This window comes from Saimiri boliviensis, chromosome 3 (assembly GCF_048565385.1).
Source record: "Saimiri boliviensis isolate mSaiBol1 chromosome 3, mSaiBol1.pri, whole genome shotgun sequence".
Taxonomy (NCBI): domain Eukaryota; kingdom Metazoa; phylum Chordata; class Mammalia; order Primates; family Cebidae; genus Saimiri; species Saimiri boliviensis.
The window spans coordinates 109,256,278-109,273,260 of record NC_133451.1 but is presented as its reverse complement, the minus strand read 5'-3'; the positions used below and the strand labels follow the sequence as shown (position 1 = coordinate 109,273,260).

The 16,983-nt window shown below is 39.0% G+C and overlaps 1 long non-coding RNA gene across 1 annotated transcript in view; it reads right to left on the bottom strand.

The window, feature by feature from the left end:
• Nucleotides 1-834: 834 nt before the first annotated feature.
• The window catches only part of LOC141583917 (uncharacterized), a 44,418-nt gene continuing 28,269 nt past the window's right edge, over nucleotides 835-16,983 (bottom strand). The window contains exon 3 of the long non-coding RNA XR_012516751.1: nucleotides 835-969. This is a non-coding gene — a long non-coding RNA (uncharacterized LOC141583917). The remainder of the gene's footprint in view (nucleotides 970-16,983) is intronic.

The window sequence follows — 16,983 nt, the reverse complement described above, 5'->3', positions numbered from 1 at the left end:
AAGAAATCCACAAATCAGAGTGGAACAAGAGCTTTGGAGAAAAGCAGTATTAGTTCCAACCCTGGAGGACTTCCACTTGACTTTCAAGTTACCTATGGTCTTTCTATCTTTTTTTTTTTTTTTTTCAAGATGGAGTTTCACTATTGTTGCCCAGGCTAGAGTGCAATGGTGCGATCTTGGGTTACCACAACCTCCACCTTCCAGATTCAAGTGATTCTCCTGCCTCAGCCTTCCCAGTAGCTGGGATTATAGGCACCGGTCATCACACTCAGCTATTTTTTTTTTATTTTTTATTTTTTGTAGAGACAAGGTTTCACCATATTGGCCAGGCTGGTCTTGAACTCCTGACCTCAGATGATTCACCCACCTCAGCCTCCCAGAGTGTTGGTATTATAGGCATGGGCCACCACACCTGGCCAGTCTTTCTATCTTTTAAAGACAGACAATGGACTAACAGAAACTTTAATGAAAACCTGGCATCTCAGACAAATTTTAAGCTGAGCAAATAAAGTGCATTCAAAGATTGCCAAATCTCTAGAGATTTTAAGACTTTCATTTTTATCTTACTGGAAGAACTATATAAATACAGTTTCTATACACTCTGTAGTTAAATACATTCTATATAGCATGTATAGGCTAAAAAAAAAAAAATACTAATCATCTCTGTAGTTAGTATCTCATAAAATGGTCACCAAAGAAATCCACCTTCTGGTATTCAAACCTTTATGTAAATCCTTCCCTTGAGGGTGGCCCAGACCCAATGACCTGCTTCTGATGAACACAATACAGTAAAAGTGATAGAAGATCATTTCATCATAAAAACAGTGGCTTCCTTTGTGGTGCTCTTTCTTACCTCCTCCATCCTGCCGTCTGAGTGAAGCCAGTTGCCATGTTATAAAATGTCCCATGGAGAGGTCCATGTGGCATGGAACTGATATCTACATCCAACAACTTGCAAAGACCTGAGATCTGTCAATCAACACAAGAATGAACTTAAAAGCTGCTCCCCAGTCAAGACCTAAGATGATTGTAGCCCCAACTCACAGCTTAGTTGCTGCCTTGTTTTTTGTTTTTGTGTTTGTTTGAGACAGAGTTTCACTCATCACCCAGGTTGGAGTGCAGTGGTGCTATCTTGGCTCACTGCAACCTCCACCTCCTTGATTCAAGCGATTCTCCTACTTCAGCCTTCACAGTAGCTGGGATTAGACAGGTGCCCACCACCATGCCCCAATAATTTTTTGTATGTTTAGTAGAGAAGGGGTTTTGCCATGTTGGTCAGGCTCCCAACCTCAGGTGATCCACCCACCTCAGCCTCCCAATGTGCTGGGATTACAGGCATGAGCCACTGTACCCAACCAGGTACTACTTTGTATTTAAGTGACCCTGAGTTGGAGACAAATAGCTAACCAAGTATTCAGATGCCTAACAATACATTTGTTGTTTGAAGCTGCTAGGTTTGGGGGCAATTTGTTACCCAACAATAGATGACTAATACCATCTGTGCATTCCTAATATTAGACCTATCTTTGACAGAAGCAAGGCATTTTAATTAATTTTAAACAATTTTTTGACTCCAGGCACTGTTCTAAGTGCCTTACAACTATTAATTCATTTAAGCCCTGCAACAAGCCTATGAGGTAAATTCTGCTACTAATTTTTGGTATATAAAGAAACAGACATCAGATGATCAAACCACTTTTCCTATGGTCAGCACTAAAAAGTGGTGAAATTAGAGTCCTAGCTTTTAATTATTATGCTATCCTGTCTCTACAAGTCAGTAAATGTTGGTTATCTTCATTGTTATTAGACTCTTCCTTCAAAATAAATTATTTTTTGTTGTTGTTAAGACGAAGTTTCACTCTGTCGCCCAGGCTGGAATGCAGTGGCATGATCTTGGCTCACAGCAACCTCTGCCTCCTGGGTTCAAGTAATTCTCCTGTCTCAGCCTCCTGAGTAGCTGGGACTACAGGCAGCCACCACTATGTAGGTCTACTTTCTGTATTTTTAGTAGAGATGGGGTTTCACCATGTTGGCCAGGCTGGTCTCGAACTCTGACCTTGTGAACCACCTGCCTCGGCCTCCCAAAGTGCTGGCATTACAGGCGTGAGCCATTGTACCTGGTTCCAAAATAAATTCTTTACAACTTTAAGCAGTTAGCTTATGAGTTCCTCAAGCCAAGGGAGACTATAAGTGAATAAGATCACATTTTATTCATATCTGTGTGTACTACCTAGCATATGTTCAGGAAATGTTTGTTGAAAATATTGATTTAGAGGATGGAAAAGGAGTAAGGTCATGTAAAGAAGAATTCATTCTTTGTGAAATGGAATATCCTAAAGGCTTTTTCTCTAATTATTGCGATCTATCCTACAGGAGAAAGTCCAGCTGTGTATTTACATGCATGCATTTTCCAGCTTCTTTCTTTTTTACTGGCATTTTGTGCAATAAAAAGAAAAGTTTTAAGAGCTAGTGGATGGCAAAGTAATTTGTGGTCACTGGAAGTAATGTGGGAACCTCAGAAGCTCGCCTGGGTGTTGTGAGACCGCACTGTCACTGTTAGCATTCATACTATGTCACAACTGCATTCTTCTTTGAAGTTGTGTAAAGTGGTTCTGGATGAAACTTCCTGAGTTTGTTTTACAGACAAAATGCAGAATAACTTTCAAGCAGAGCATGAATTGCACTGAGCATGCATAAAACTGGGACAATTCTTCCCAACCATAACTGCCTTTTTTTTTTCTTAGAAGAAACAGAGCAATGACAGGAAGAAACCAAGAGGGGAATAAGACGAGTCACCCCACCCTTACCACATGGTATCACATCTGGCCAGTCATTTGAACTTTACCTTTCCTTACTAAGAAATGCTCATAAGATATGGTCAGAAATGGCCCTCAAGTCACCTGAAAAGAAGAATCCCCTGCTTAATATTATATTAATAACATTAAAAAAACCCTCTAGAAAGTATGGAAATGAGATTGTATTAATCCCAGCATAATTACCAATATATATTGTGACAGTTTGGAAACATGGTGGTTATTTCTGCTATTGTGAACTTACAGAATGAAATATCTCAAAAGGACCTGAATAATGTTTATTTTCACTTTCCATATTTACTACCATGTTTTTGTACATGTTCAAAGATTTTATTATCTGGATTTTTAGTACGATACCATAAAGAGGTCATCCATGTGAATTGTTTTATACTAATAGTAGCATAAAACATACTATTCGACATATAAGTGGAATAATAAACCAAAAAAGTAAAAGATAATATGTAGCAAAAAAAAAAAATTAGTGGAGGAAAGGATCAGCTGTTAGAACAAACTCTGCCTCAAAATAAAATATAATCATGTGTCGCTTAATGAGGATATATTCTGAGAAATTTATCATGAGGCAGTGTTGTCACTGCATAGACATCCTAGAACGTACTGACACACCCACTAAACACCTAGACTATATGGGACAATCTATTGCTCCTAAGCTACAAAGTTGTATAGCATGTGACTACTAAATACCATAGGTAACTGTAACACAAGTTTTTATGTTCTTAAACATAAAAAAGATACAATAAAAATTAAAGGAGTATTAAAGTATAAAAGATACTGTAAAAATTAAAGAGTAAAACAGTATAAAATACAGTAAAAATACAGGTACACCTGTATAGGAGCCTAACATGAATGAAGCTTGCAGAACTGGAAGTGGAGCTGGGTGAGTCAGTGAGTGAGTGGTGAGTGAATGTGAAGGCCTAGGGCATTACTATACACTACTGTAGAGTTTATGAACATTGTATACTTAGGCTATAGTAGATAGATTTTTCAAATATTTTTCTTTCTTCAATAATAAATCAACCTTAGTTTACTGTAACTCTTTTACTTTATAAACTTTTTAATACTTTAAACATTTTGACTTTTGTAATAGCACACTTAAAACACAAACAGTATACAGCTGTACAAAAGAAATTCTTCCTTTATATCCTTATTCTATAAGCTTTTCCTATTTAAAAATACTTCTTTTTCACTTTTTGAGCTTTTTTTTTTTTTTTTTTTTGACCTTTTTTGTTTTTATTTTTTCTCAAACAGCAATTACTGTGGGTCTGATGCCAGGTTCACCTGAAGGATACATCTTGAGTTTTTAACAGCATCCAGGAGGCCTTTTCTTTCGACAAATCACACACACCACCGCGTCAGGTGGAAGGGGTCTGGCCATATGGCTCAAGTGTCCAGGTGGAGATGAATGTGTGGCTCCTGCAGGCCTGGGCTCACCCAGGGAACGGCTTGGCAAGGGGGTCACATGGGGACAGAGAGGGCTCACCCCAGGCCCACAAGCAGCCGCTTGCAGTGGGAGAAGGAAGAGCAGACAAGCGCAGGTAGGAAACGAGCGGAACTGCCAGGTGGGCCGCCCCTCGGGAAGGGACTCGAGTAAAGACTCTGGATGAAGAGCGAAAGACAACGTGAGGGCAGGAGGGGAGCTGCTCAAAGACACAGTTAACAGTAAAACGTCTTTCAGTGAAAATGCCCCTTCCCAGACAGCTCCGGGGTTGGTGCTGTTCGTAGGAGGCCATTCTCCCACTTCCTTAGACTTGGGAGAGCACCCAGAAGTAACTTCAACAGTTCTTAAGATGCTCCTTCCCATGTTCCACACTAGACATAGCTTAGAGCCCAAACCCAAATGGCTGTCCTGTGCCCATGAGACACTGGGGGCAGCCTCTGGGCGGGTGTGTCCCCAGTCCTCTCCACACTGTGTTCTGAGCCAGCCTCCTCTGGAGGAGAAGGTAGACGCTCAGTGATCCCTAAGAACAGCTGAGAAACGTGAACTGCCCCACCCCTCCCCTTTTCCTTGGAATGACAGAATCTGGGATGATTTCCTTCTTACGTAAAAAACAAGCCCAGCACACCATGGCTCACACAAGCCTCTGGTTGGAGACAGCCCTACAGCCTGGAGGTGCTGCCCTCCGGGAGGCTGTGCAGACCCTTTCAACTGCGGTCAGCCCTGCACCCAGCCTCACCCTGGCCCCGCCCAGCTGTCTGAAGACTTGAGACTGAGGCCTGCTGCTTAGCTCAGGCCCTCCTGTCCCGACAACCTGGGTCTGCTGCTGGGAGTGAAACAAAGGAGAAGGATCAACTCCCAGTGGCCTTGCTTGGGGACCACATGCGTGTCCACTCCCTCCATCAACAAGTGGTGTTCACGATGAGCTGTGTGGGAGGTGGAGACGGGTCCAGAGAAAGCAGTAGGCTTTGGAAAAGGAAGGAAGGAAAATGACAGGTTACAGAAGGCTTCAAGGAAAGAAGTGCGTGACAAACACTGCACCCCTGAGGGGCAGGGTGTGGAGCCTCAGAAGCAGAGCCCACGGGGCCTGGGATGGACCTGTGGTGCGTTAGCTTACCCCATCTGGGCCAACCTGGGAGCCACCAGCAGCCACCTCCATGATTTGTCCCTGGTGCCCAGCACATCCACTGGCTTTCGAAGAGCCCAGGAACAAAGACACAAACACAGATAAGCACACATAATAGCCTAAGCACACACACGACCCTGATCCTACACAAGGTCAGGATCATCAATATCACTGTCCTCCACTTCCACATTTTGTCCTCCTGGGAGGACTTCAGAAGCAATAGTCCACATGGAGCTGTCATCTCCTATGCTAATAACACCTTCTTCTGGAATACCTTCTGAAGAACCTGCCTGAAGCTGTTTCACAGGTGTGTGTGTGTGTGTGTGTGTGTGTGTGTGGGTGTGTGTGCTCCAAAAAAATAAATAAATAATTTGGTATAGTAAATACTAATTGATAGGAATTTTTTAGCTCCATTATAATCTTATAGGATCGCCATCATATATGTGGTCCTTCATTAAGTGAAAGGTCCTTATACAGTGCATGACTGTACTAAAGTAAGCTGCTAAATACTTTGTTTCTTATCAATAAAATCTTTGCTTTCACTAGACACTGTTATACATAACTAATATTATTAAATAGTCTTTTTTTTTTTTGAGACTGAGTCTTGCTCTGTCACCTAAACTGCAGTGCAGTGGGGTAATCTCGGCTCACTGTAAACTCTGGCCTCTAGGCTCAAGTGATCCTCCCACCTCAGCCTCCCAAGTAGCTGGGACTATAGGCATGCACCACCACACCCAGCTAATTTTTGTATTTTTTGCAGAGAAAAGTTTCTCCATGTTGCCCAGGCTGATCTGGAACTCCTGAACTCAAGCAGTCCACCTTCCTCAGCTTCCCAAAGTGCTGGGCTTATAGGTATGAGCCACCAGCTTCAAATAATCTTATAGTTCTCAAAGTGCTTTTATATTTATTTTAATCTATCTACAACAATATGGATGAGCTTGCAGGACACAACATGAAGTGAAATAAGGCAGGCACAGAAAGACAAATACCAGATGATCTTACTCATATATGAGTAAGCTGAAAAATTTGATCTCATAGAAGTAAAGATTAGAAGGGTGGTTACCAGGGCCTGAGGTTATTGGAGTAGGGGGGAATGTGAAGTGGTTAGTCAAGATACAAAATTTCAGTAAGATAGGAAAAATACGTTCAAGAGATCTACTGTAGAGTATGTTGACTAAAGTTAATGACATATTCTTAGAAAATGCCAAAAGAGTGAATGTCAAGTGTTCTCACCACAGAAATAGAACTATGTGAGGTAATCCACATGCTAATTAGCTACTCATCCACAATATATATGTACTTTGAAACCGTATGTTGGGCTGAGCATGGCAGCTTATGCCTAAAAACCCAGAAATTTGGGAAGCCAAGGTGGGAGGATTGTTTGAGGCCAAGGAGTTTAAGACCAGCCGAGGCAACACAGCAAGACCTCATCTCTACAAAAAAAAAACTAAAAACAAAACCAAAAAAAAAAACCATATGTTATATACAGCAAATACAGTCTTATGTCAGTTATAAAGAATAATAAATAATTTTTTGAAAAGCAAAGTGACTTGTCCCTAACCATGATATTTTTAATTTTCAAATCTCATTTTTATTTCTTACGCCATGTTGCCTACAATTATACAGCTAAGAATTATCCCATGCTTAGAAGAAATAAAACTAATGTACTTAGAAATTAATAATATATCTTTCCCTTAAAACAGGTGTTGCTGACTTAACATGCATAAAACTGCTGTCACTTATCAAATATGACCAATGGGTAAAAGGTGAGAACAATTTCACTGACTACAATATATATAGCAAATAAGTGTCTATATAGTACAAGAAACATGTTTGAAAGAAATAGGAAAATGCCAGTAGAGAAAGAAACTAAATTATGCAACTGTACTCAGAAATAAAGGCCCTTATCGTTATTCCAATTTCCAGAATTTTTTTTTTTTTTTTTTTTTTTTTTGAGACGGAGTTTCGCTCTTGTTACCCAGGCTGGAGTGCAATGGCGCAATCTCGGCTCACCGCAACCTCCGCCTCCTGGGCCCAGGCAATTCTCCTGCCTCAGCCTCCTAAGTAGCTGGGATTACAGGCACGCACCACCACGCCCAGCTAGTTTTTGTATTTTTAGTAGAGACGGGGTTTCACCATGTTGACCAAGATTGTCTCGATCTCTCGACCTCGTGATCCACCCGCCTCGGCCTCCCAAAGTGCTGGGATTACAGGCTTGAGCCACCGCGCCCGGCCTCCAGAATTTTTTAAAACATGGAAATGCATTTCAATGATTTAGTTTCAAGTAACATTGACACAAATATAATAATATGAGAATTTATAATGAAAATAACACCTGTGGAAAATTATCTCAAAATATTTTTTAAATGTTCTATACAATAGAATTAACATTATAAGCAAAATACAAAATATTTCTTTCTTTCGCCAACAAGAAACCCATGAGACTTATGGCTATGATGTTACCATGCATAGCAGAGTATGCATATAAATTAGTATGCTTTTAAACAAGATTCTATCAACTGTGTCCATTTTAAATAGTACTTATAAATATTATAATGCTAAGATTTTAAAGGATTTCTTAAAACTCCTAACAAAGCTACGCAGAATCAGTACTACTGAAAGAAAACAAATTAAACAAGTCACTTTAGTCTTAACATAAATTCAATGACAGTCCTGACATTCTGAATCTGTCTGGGAAAAATATATTCCACAACTGCTTGAAAAAGCTATAGGGCATTGTGATTTATAATAGTAGTTCTGAACAAATAAAAACCCAACATTTTTACAGTTGAACAAAATTGGGCTTGGACAACAGGGAACCTAAAACTCATTTGGATTCACGCAGTGTTTCAAAAACACAACACTAGGACCTCTTAAAATCAATCCAGTAGCTAAATGGCAGCTAGAACCAAAATCTCTAAGTAGAGGTGTAGTTTGACCAGATTCTGCAAGTTTAAAATCTCAGGGGTTGCATACTTGTACAAGCTATCTTTCCTTTTTCCAGTGGGACACTTGAAGGAGACCTGTAGACAGAGAATTACAGTAATCTAAGTTGGCTATCATAAAAGTATGAATTAAAGTTTCACTGCTTATTTGTGACATTACATTCTAACTCACTCTATTTCTAAACCAATTACACATGGGTTTTCCCCAGTAGACTGAATGTAATTCAGGAAGAACAGGCATCAATTAACATTTATACCTTGTGCGCAGATAAGAGAATGGCTATCATTTTAATTTTGTAACAGGAAGAGATGAAAATCTGCAAGCACAGAGGCTTAGAGGCTTCAGCATGCATCCTTTTCATATTATCTGAATTACATTTCAGGATGTCTGAGGCCTCCAAAGTTAGGGTTCCAATATCATAGGCTACTGAAGCAGGTGTTCTTCCAAGCTAAGGGTGAAAAATATTCTCTAATAGCTAGGTCAAGTTCACAATTTTATTCTTATTCTTTTCTTGATCCATAATATCTACTTATTCCTGAAATACTCAGACACAGAGCCACATCAATGCAAAAACGATGGCAAGAAAAGAATATCTAACGCTATTCCTTTACCAGAAGGGGTTGCAGCAGAAGTTCATAGGAACAAAACTGGATATGGAGAAACCCAGATTAATAAAAGACAGTATGATCCTCCATAGGCAGCTTAATATTAGTTCTCACAGGGCACAGAAGGATCTCAAAGTTCCTAGGCTGGATTCAGTAAATCCAGTTAACACTACCTTTTAGCCTGAACACATGGTTTGAATACAATAGATGGTTTTGATTTTGTATTATAGAGTCACAGGGTATCTTGGGATTTGACCCTACTATTCAGAAAATTTGTACTTTTCTCATAAAAGGTAAACAGATTGGTACTTTTTGTTAGCAATACAGATTTAATTTTCTAAAACTGATTAAGCATTTCATTCCCTAAACTATGCTACAGAAGCAATGTATTCTTTCATCTTTTTTCTTTATTATCAGGAAACCTTTATAGTCTCATCATATCAGAGCAGAAGGAATTACAATTCATTGAGTTATAAACTGTCATGGGCTTTGCTCCCTGGACCATGGAAAGTTCTGTATACAAAAACATTATTTTAAAATAGAGATGAAACTGATAATGATGGATAATGAGTATGATATAATAATCATATCCATACATTTCTGCTCCAGAGTTTTTGCTTTTTGGGTTTCCTTCTCAGAAATCCTCAAATTAAAAATCAGGAAATGCATTAGTTCCATGTTTCTGTAACCAGAAACCTATGGCTTTACCTACCCAGACAGAGCAAATAGGAGCTGTAAGCAAGGACCAAACTGCACAAGTGATAAACCTATACAGGCCTATAACAAATGCTATATTATTCCTATGAAGAATTTTTTTCTTCTAAATTGCGCAGATGAAGTCCGGGACTCCCTGCTTCTCTCCCTTTGCTTTGGCACAGATAATCTAAGGGTGAAGAAGCATGCTAGTATAACTTTTCTTCTGTCTAGTAAATTTTACTGGCGAGGTCTTCACAGAGCATTCAGATCACTACTTTTTCAAGTAGTGATGCTTTAATGTCATTTTTTTTTCCATATCAGAACTACTATGAAATTTTATTTCAGTGTTTAATGTTCACTCCAAGTTGAATCTGTCTGGATTTTAAACAAGAAAATATACCATCTGAATTTATTTCATGCCATCTTTCTATAATAGTTTCATTTTAACTTGGGGACTTATTCCCCCACATATACCCCAAATGATACATAGTAAGTTATATACTGCTTTCTGAAAACATCTCATATAGTTCCTGCCTTCATACACTTTCTCCTGTCAGTAGTCCTGCTTGATTACTCATCCGCAATCTTTACCCATTATAGATCTTTCAAGAGCCACTACTAACTCCTCAATGATTACCCCCAGACAAAGACAATTCCCCCCTATTCTGGGCTTTTATGCTTTTGGGGCTACACTTAAGAAAAGGTATGGTACAGACTCATAGCCAATAGGTGCTTAATGCAAACATACTAAATAAAACATTGTCCTGGCAAGTAAGAGCAAGTCTAAGTTTTAGTTACAGATTGCCTATTAAATGTCACATATTAAAATTTATTAACTTCTTTTCAGGAAAAATTCCAACTACAACCTTTCTTTAATTAATTTATTTTAAGTGAAGAAATGGTATTTTGTATTCAAAATCACTGTTTAATATCCAAAGTGCTGTTGAAACTATGAATATCAGAAATTCCTGGTCAACATATAAAAGTGAAAGGAAAGAAAATCTGGCCGAGTGTGGTGGCTTATGCCTGTAATTCCAGTACTTTGGGAGGCCAAGGTGGGTGGATCACCTGAGGTCAGGAGTTCCAGACCAGTCTGGCCAACATGGTGAAACCCTGTCTATACTGAAATTACAAAAATTAGCCAGGCATCTTGGTAGATACCTGAAATCCCACCTACTCGGGAGGCTAAGGTATAAGAATCACTTGAACCTGGAAGGCAAAGGTTGCAGTGAGCCAAGATCTCACCACTGCACTCTAGCCTGGGTGACAGAGCAAGACTCTATCTCAAAAAACAAAAAATATCATCCTTCCCTAATCAGTAACATTTTCAGTGGTGCTTTATCATAACAAAATGTGGATAAAGAGACAAGCATAAGAAATAAATTTCTTTTTCAATTTTTGACATTTCTTCTTTAGTATCAGAGGTTGTCAAAATAAGGGAGAAAATTCATCTCCTACTCCTCTTCTTTAGTGTTATTTTAAAGCTATCTTCTATTCATCTTTTATACATGTATCAAGTTATTATTCTATATATACTTTTTTTAATCCACAGGTAGGATTCCAAGTTTTATATATGTCTGCTTTGTTTTAAATCAAGATTGTTCATTTTTCCTATCCTATGAGTTATTTTATCTAAATGAAATCCCTGGGTTTTTTTTTTTAATCAGTTTACTTAAAACTGGTGTTGGAATTTTATCAATTAGTTTTAAAAGTCTTCATTTCATTTTCAAGCAAGAAGTTCTTAGTGTTCTTCAAATGTATGCATCTTCTCAATCTTTTCCAGAATCTCCCAGGCTGGATCATCTTTATAGGATCTATGCCCTATAGCTACCAACCATGTTTGATTCAAGAAGAATGACAGCAGTAAAAACAGCAGAGTATCCGAGGCTAGTTTGGCTTCAAACTCCAATGAAAATTCTTAGTTCTATGTTGTCTATATGGATTCACTAGTATAAATGACTTAAATTAATAATGATTTCCAATGTAATATACATTTATTTTACAATTTGAAGGCCTTTATGGAACACTTCTTAGGAAAAGTGCTATTCTAATACTTTAGAATGTTAGAAATACTTCTATAAAAGAAATTTCTAAGAGTTGCAGATGTCAACTTTAGAGTGGAAATCTATAAACTTTTCAGTAAAGGGATGGACAGTAAACATGTTAGGCCCTGTGGAATATACAGCCTCTGTCATAAGGATGAAATCACCACTCTGCTGTCATATACCACGAAGGTGGACATAGATAATACTTAGATGAAAGAACATGACTGTGTTCCAGAAATATTTTATTTATATATTCCAAATCTTAAGTTTCATCTAATTTTCACATGTCACAAATTATCTTCCCCTTTTGATGTTTTTTTCAACCATTTAGAAGCGTAAAAATTACTCAGCTTACGAACTTTATAAAAACAGGTGATTGGCTAGATGGCCCATGAACCATAGTTTGTTGATCCCAGCTTTATGGGACATGAAGGCCATCAGATTTAGAATCTGCAACTAGTAGGGGAGAAAGAACATAAACAATTGGCTACGTGGTTCTATAAGAAATGTATACATTATTAAAAGAGTTCAGAGAAACCATGAATGAAATTGTATAAAGTATCATTTTTATGGTTAAATCTGAAGGTTACCTCTAATGAAATATTTCCAATTAAGCAAAAAGTAAGTTGTGAAAATACGGGACAACAGATGCTGGAGAGGCTGTGGAGAAGTAGGAAAACTTTTACACTGTTGGTGGGAGTGTAAATTAGTTCACTGTGGAAGACAGTGTGGCGATTCCTCAAGGACCTAGAAATAGAAATTCCGTTTGACCCAGCAATCCTGTTACAGAGTATATATCCAAAGGATTATAAATCATTCTATTATAAGGACACATGCACACGAATGTTCATTGTGGCACTGTTTACAATAGCAAAGACCTGGAACCAACCCAAATGCCCACTGACGATAGACTGGACAGGGAAAATGTATAACATATACACCATGGAATACTATGCATCCATAAAAAATGATGAATTTGTGTCCTTTGTAGGGACATGGATGAATCTGGAAGCCATCATTCTCAGCAAACTGACACAAGAACAGAAAATCAAATACCACATGTCCTCACTCACAGGTGGGTGTTGAACAATGAGAACACATGGACACAGGGAGGGGAGCATCACACACTGGGATCTCTGGGGAGGATCTAAGGGAGGAACAGCAGGGTGTGGGGAGTTGGGGAGGCATAACTTGGGGAGAAATGCCAGATATAGGTGATGGAGAGGAAGGCAGCAAACCACATTGCCATGTATGTACCTATGCAACAGTCTTGCATGTTCTTCACATGTACCCCAAAACCTAAAATGCAATAAAATATATTTTTTTAAAAAAGATGACATTGGCAAATACAACCAGATGAGGCTGTAATAAAGGGAGTGACTAACAGATATGGATGCTTTGGAAACTGATTCCTAATAAAGTCTTACAGGTTAAAAAAAATTAACTTTGATTAACTAAATGTATTATCACAAATTAGAACCACCAAAGAATTCTCAAGTCTATCTGTTAATTAGAAGTAGGACCCAATCTGAATAAGTAAAAGAGGAAGAAGAGAAATAATGCAGAACAGCTCCTTGTCAAAGCAGATGACATAGAAGACAGGATGCACTTCAAAGTAAATGCATGACATTGAGGAAGTAACTACTTGAATCTACTGCTCTCAAGCAAGGCATGAATGTGAGAACAGTATCAAAGTGACTAATGCAGGCCAAGTGCAGTGGCTCACGCCTGTAATCTCGGCACTTTGGGAGGCCAAGGCAGGCGGATTACCTGGGGTCAGGAGTTTGAGACCAGCATGGCCAACATGGTGAAACCCCATCTCTACTAAAAATACAAAAATTAGCCAGGCATGGTGGTGAGCACCTGTAATCCCTGCTACTTTGGGAGGCTGAGGGAGAAGAATCACTTAAACCCAGGAGGCAGAGGTTGCAGTGAGCCAAGATTGTGCTACTGCACTCCAGCCTGGGCAACAAGAGCAAGGCTCTGTCTCAAAACAACAACAACAACAACAACAGTAACAACAACAAGTAACTAATGCCGGCAAAAAAAAAAAAAAAAGCAAACCACTTGAAAAATGTTCACACAAAAATGAACTGAGCCCCTCAATAGTGGTCATAAATGGGATAACTGAAAAACAAGTATGATGTACCCATCCCCTACCCCAATCTATTACAAATGCCAGGTCCAAATAGCACAAAATAAGCTGGATGCTTAACATTGTTGAAAGAAACCACGCTGAGGAGTAACGGATTTGAATTATTTAGGGTAACAAGTTAAAAATCAGTCCAAACACAATTTTCTTTCTGAGCCAGCACCTACTACTGCAGACTCTCAGTTGTGCTGTGCAGACATCATTAATGAGCAATTTATTCAGATACAATTCTTTGCTCTATTAGAAATATTCTTATTTAGAGTCAATCAAAGATGATTTTCATTTATCATAAGTGGCATCAAAATGCCATTTTGTGATTTCATGCTTATTTCACTTGTGTGACTGGATAAAATAATTATAAAGGGTTTTGCCTGGCAAAAGTCAAAATCAGCCTGTCTTTATATAGACCAGAGTTTTTACTTCCTTTCCATTTACAGCAGCTTTTTTCCTCTAATTTTTCTCTCTCCAAACCATCTCTAGACACCCAACAGTACCGAGGCTGGAAATTCTGCCCCACATCCATGTGAAGAATGTATTAACATTTGTGACTGCTCCCTTCAAGGTTAGCCTATACAGCAGAGAACAGATAGTTCTTCGTTTCATTCCCTCATACCTCAAAATTGTAATGCCTTTCAGTTTTGCTCTGTGGGAGCCGTCTCATTCTTCTTGAGATGGGGTAAATTTGTACATAATAAGAGCAAAAGGTCCAATGGAGAGCTTAACTGTCCAATTAGATGTTATCAAAGCCTAATTGGTGGGAATAGAGTGTACCCTGTGACCTAATTCTTAAGAGGTCAATTGGGAGAAAAACATGTTTCCCACTAAATTCAACCACTTACAAAATCTTAGATGTTAGGTCTGCAGAAGTACTTCTTTGAAAATAGCTCTCTGTAGAATTTTGTGATTTAAAAAATTACTGTAAATCAAACATCTCTTTTTAGGCTCTATGTATCACCAGCTATTTGGTTACATTTTATGATTATACAAATTTGGGCTAGGTATCAGAGCCAATAAAAGTCTTACATTTTACAGATTCTTCCAAGAAAAAGTGGACTATCAATCCAAACTGCGTATTTTTAGAATCAGATCCTTAAGGAAATTTTGTTAAGGTCCCCAACATAAGCTACATGAAATTTACATTAAAGCCTCTGGGATCAAAAGGGAGAAAGGAAGGGAAACAGCAATTATTGAGTTCTACAAGGCATTAGGCACTATACTTTAAATACTTTATGTATGGTTCAGCATTCGATTTTTCAGCCCTATTAGGCAGATGTCATTGTCATTTTACAGAACCACAGAGATTGATTTTCTAAAGTCATCCAACAACTCACTGGCAGTGCAGTCCTATGACTCCAAAGTCTACAGGCTTTTGACCTCAAAAACACTGTCCTATTTATTAAATTTGAGGATGAAAAAAGATAAATTTGAGTAAAAAAAGCATTAAGAGTTTTTCTTTGCCTAATTTATCTGGCTCACTGATTCACTCCACCATCATGTCACCCACTCCTCACCATTACTCCACCCCTATCCTGTAGATCAAAGTGATTGTAATCAATAAATAGTGTGAATGATCAGAGCTCAGGGCCTTCACTACCTCCACCAGAGTAATAGAGTGAGGGTCCCCAGTCCCACTGTCTGTCTTAATCTGTCTTTTTCTCATTCCTTTGTCGCCAGTGAACTCAGGGTACCTGTGGGTGATGTAGGGCTTGATCCCTACATTCTGGTGCCCAACATGGGGCTCATGGGTCCCTACATTCTGGCACCCAATGTGTGGGGCTCATGGACTCCCCTGCACTGGATCTTGCCATGTGGTGTCCGCTTTTTAATTCATTCCTCACTCCTTGGTGGGAGCACTCAAGTTCCACCTGCGGTTGCACCCTTGGTTCAACTAGGCATGCTCAGGTTATGTGACCTTCATGGTAACTGAAAATCAACTAAGAACTTTATTACATAAAAGTTGAACCAGTTTGGTCTTGTGCAGTTATGTTCTCACAAATGTTGCTTTAGCTTAACAGTCATGATGTCAGCTGATCAAATGTCAAGAAGTCCCCTGGCTCAGGCTCAGGGTAAATAACAGCCCAGGATTATTGCTAATGTCTTTGCACATCCTAATTACTGTCTTTAAATTTCTTTCTCCTTCCAAAAAAAAATGAAATGAAAGAATTTGCTCAAGATAATATTAATTTGATAACTCTAATAGATACTTATGTTTCTGTCCTTCTAAATTTGTTGGGTAAATTTGTTCCATAATCCATCCTATTTACACATGCAAACTTCCAGTTAGATTTGTAGGACCAGAAAATGAGGGGAGCCCTGGGTTTCATTCCATGGGGAGATCCCAGGGCCAGCAGCATAGCTGGAGCAGGAGCTATGGCTCCAACTGTCTAGGCAGATAAGACTTCAAACTGCTTCACAGTTCCTCTGTGTGCCCAGAGACAGATGAAAAATTGACATATCAGACATGTATTAGGAATGACCTAGATTGTGAAGACCAGTCAGGATGATGGATGGCTCATGTCAGCAGACAACTGTATGAGCAAAGATTCTGAGGGTCAGATCTGTTGCCGTAGCACCCCCACTAAAGTCTGTGACTCTGTAAGCTCCTGAAATATAGAGAATCCTAGAATGAAGGAAAGAGAAACCTTTACACTGGCTGAGATGATGTGTCTGCTCAGGAAAGGGAATTGGCTCAAAGTATAACTTTGTTGAATAGAAAAATAAAAACATATAGTGCATGTATGATATTTCAAGTGCTTTATATGAGTTAAATCAACTGATCCTCAGAAAAAAATTATTTTCATTGCCGGTTTACACAGATATAAACAGACATTTTACAGAAGAGGAAAAAAAGTTAAATAACTTGTCCAAGGTCACACAGCAAATAAGGCAAAGTTGGAATCTGAATCAGGTAGTGAGGCGAGCAGGGAAGTGCTGGGTAGAGAAAAGCAGGTCCCTGGCTAGGGCTCCATACCCACAGACCTAGTTGAGGACAGGCACTCCTGCTTTCATGCCCAAGTGTTGCATTTTCCAAGACCACCCTGGCCCACCATGCCCCCACCCTGGGCTTATAAAAACCGGAGACACTAGTGGGCAGACATGCAGGTGGCCAGACATCAAGAGGAGCACATCAGTGGGAAAAGAAGCTGC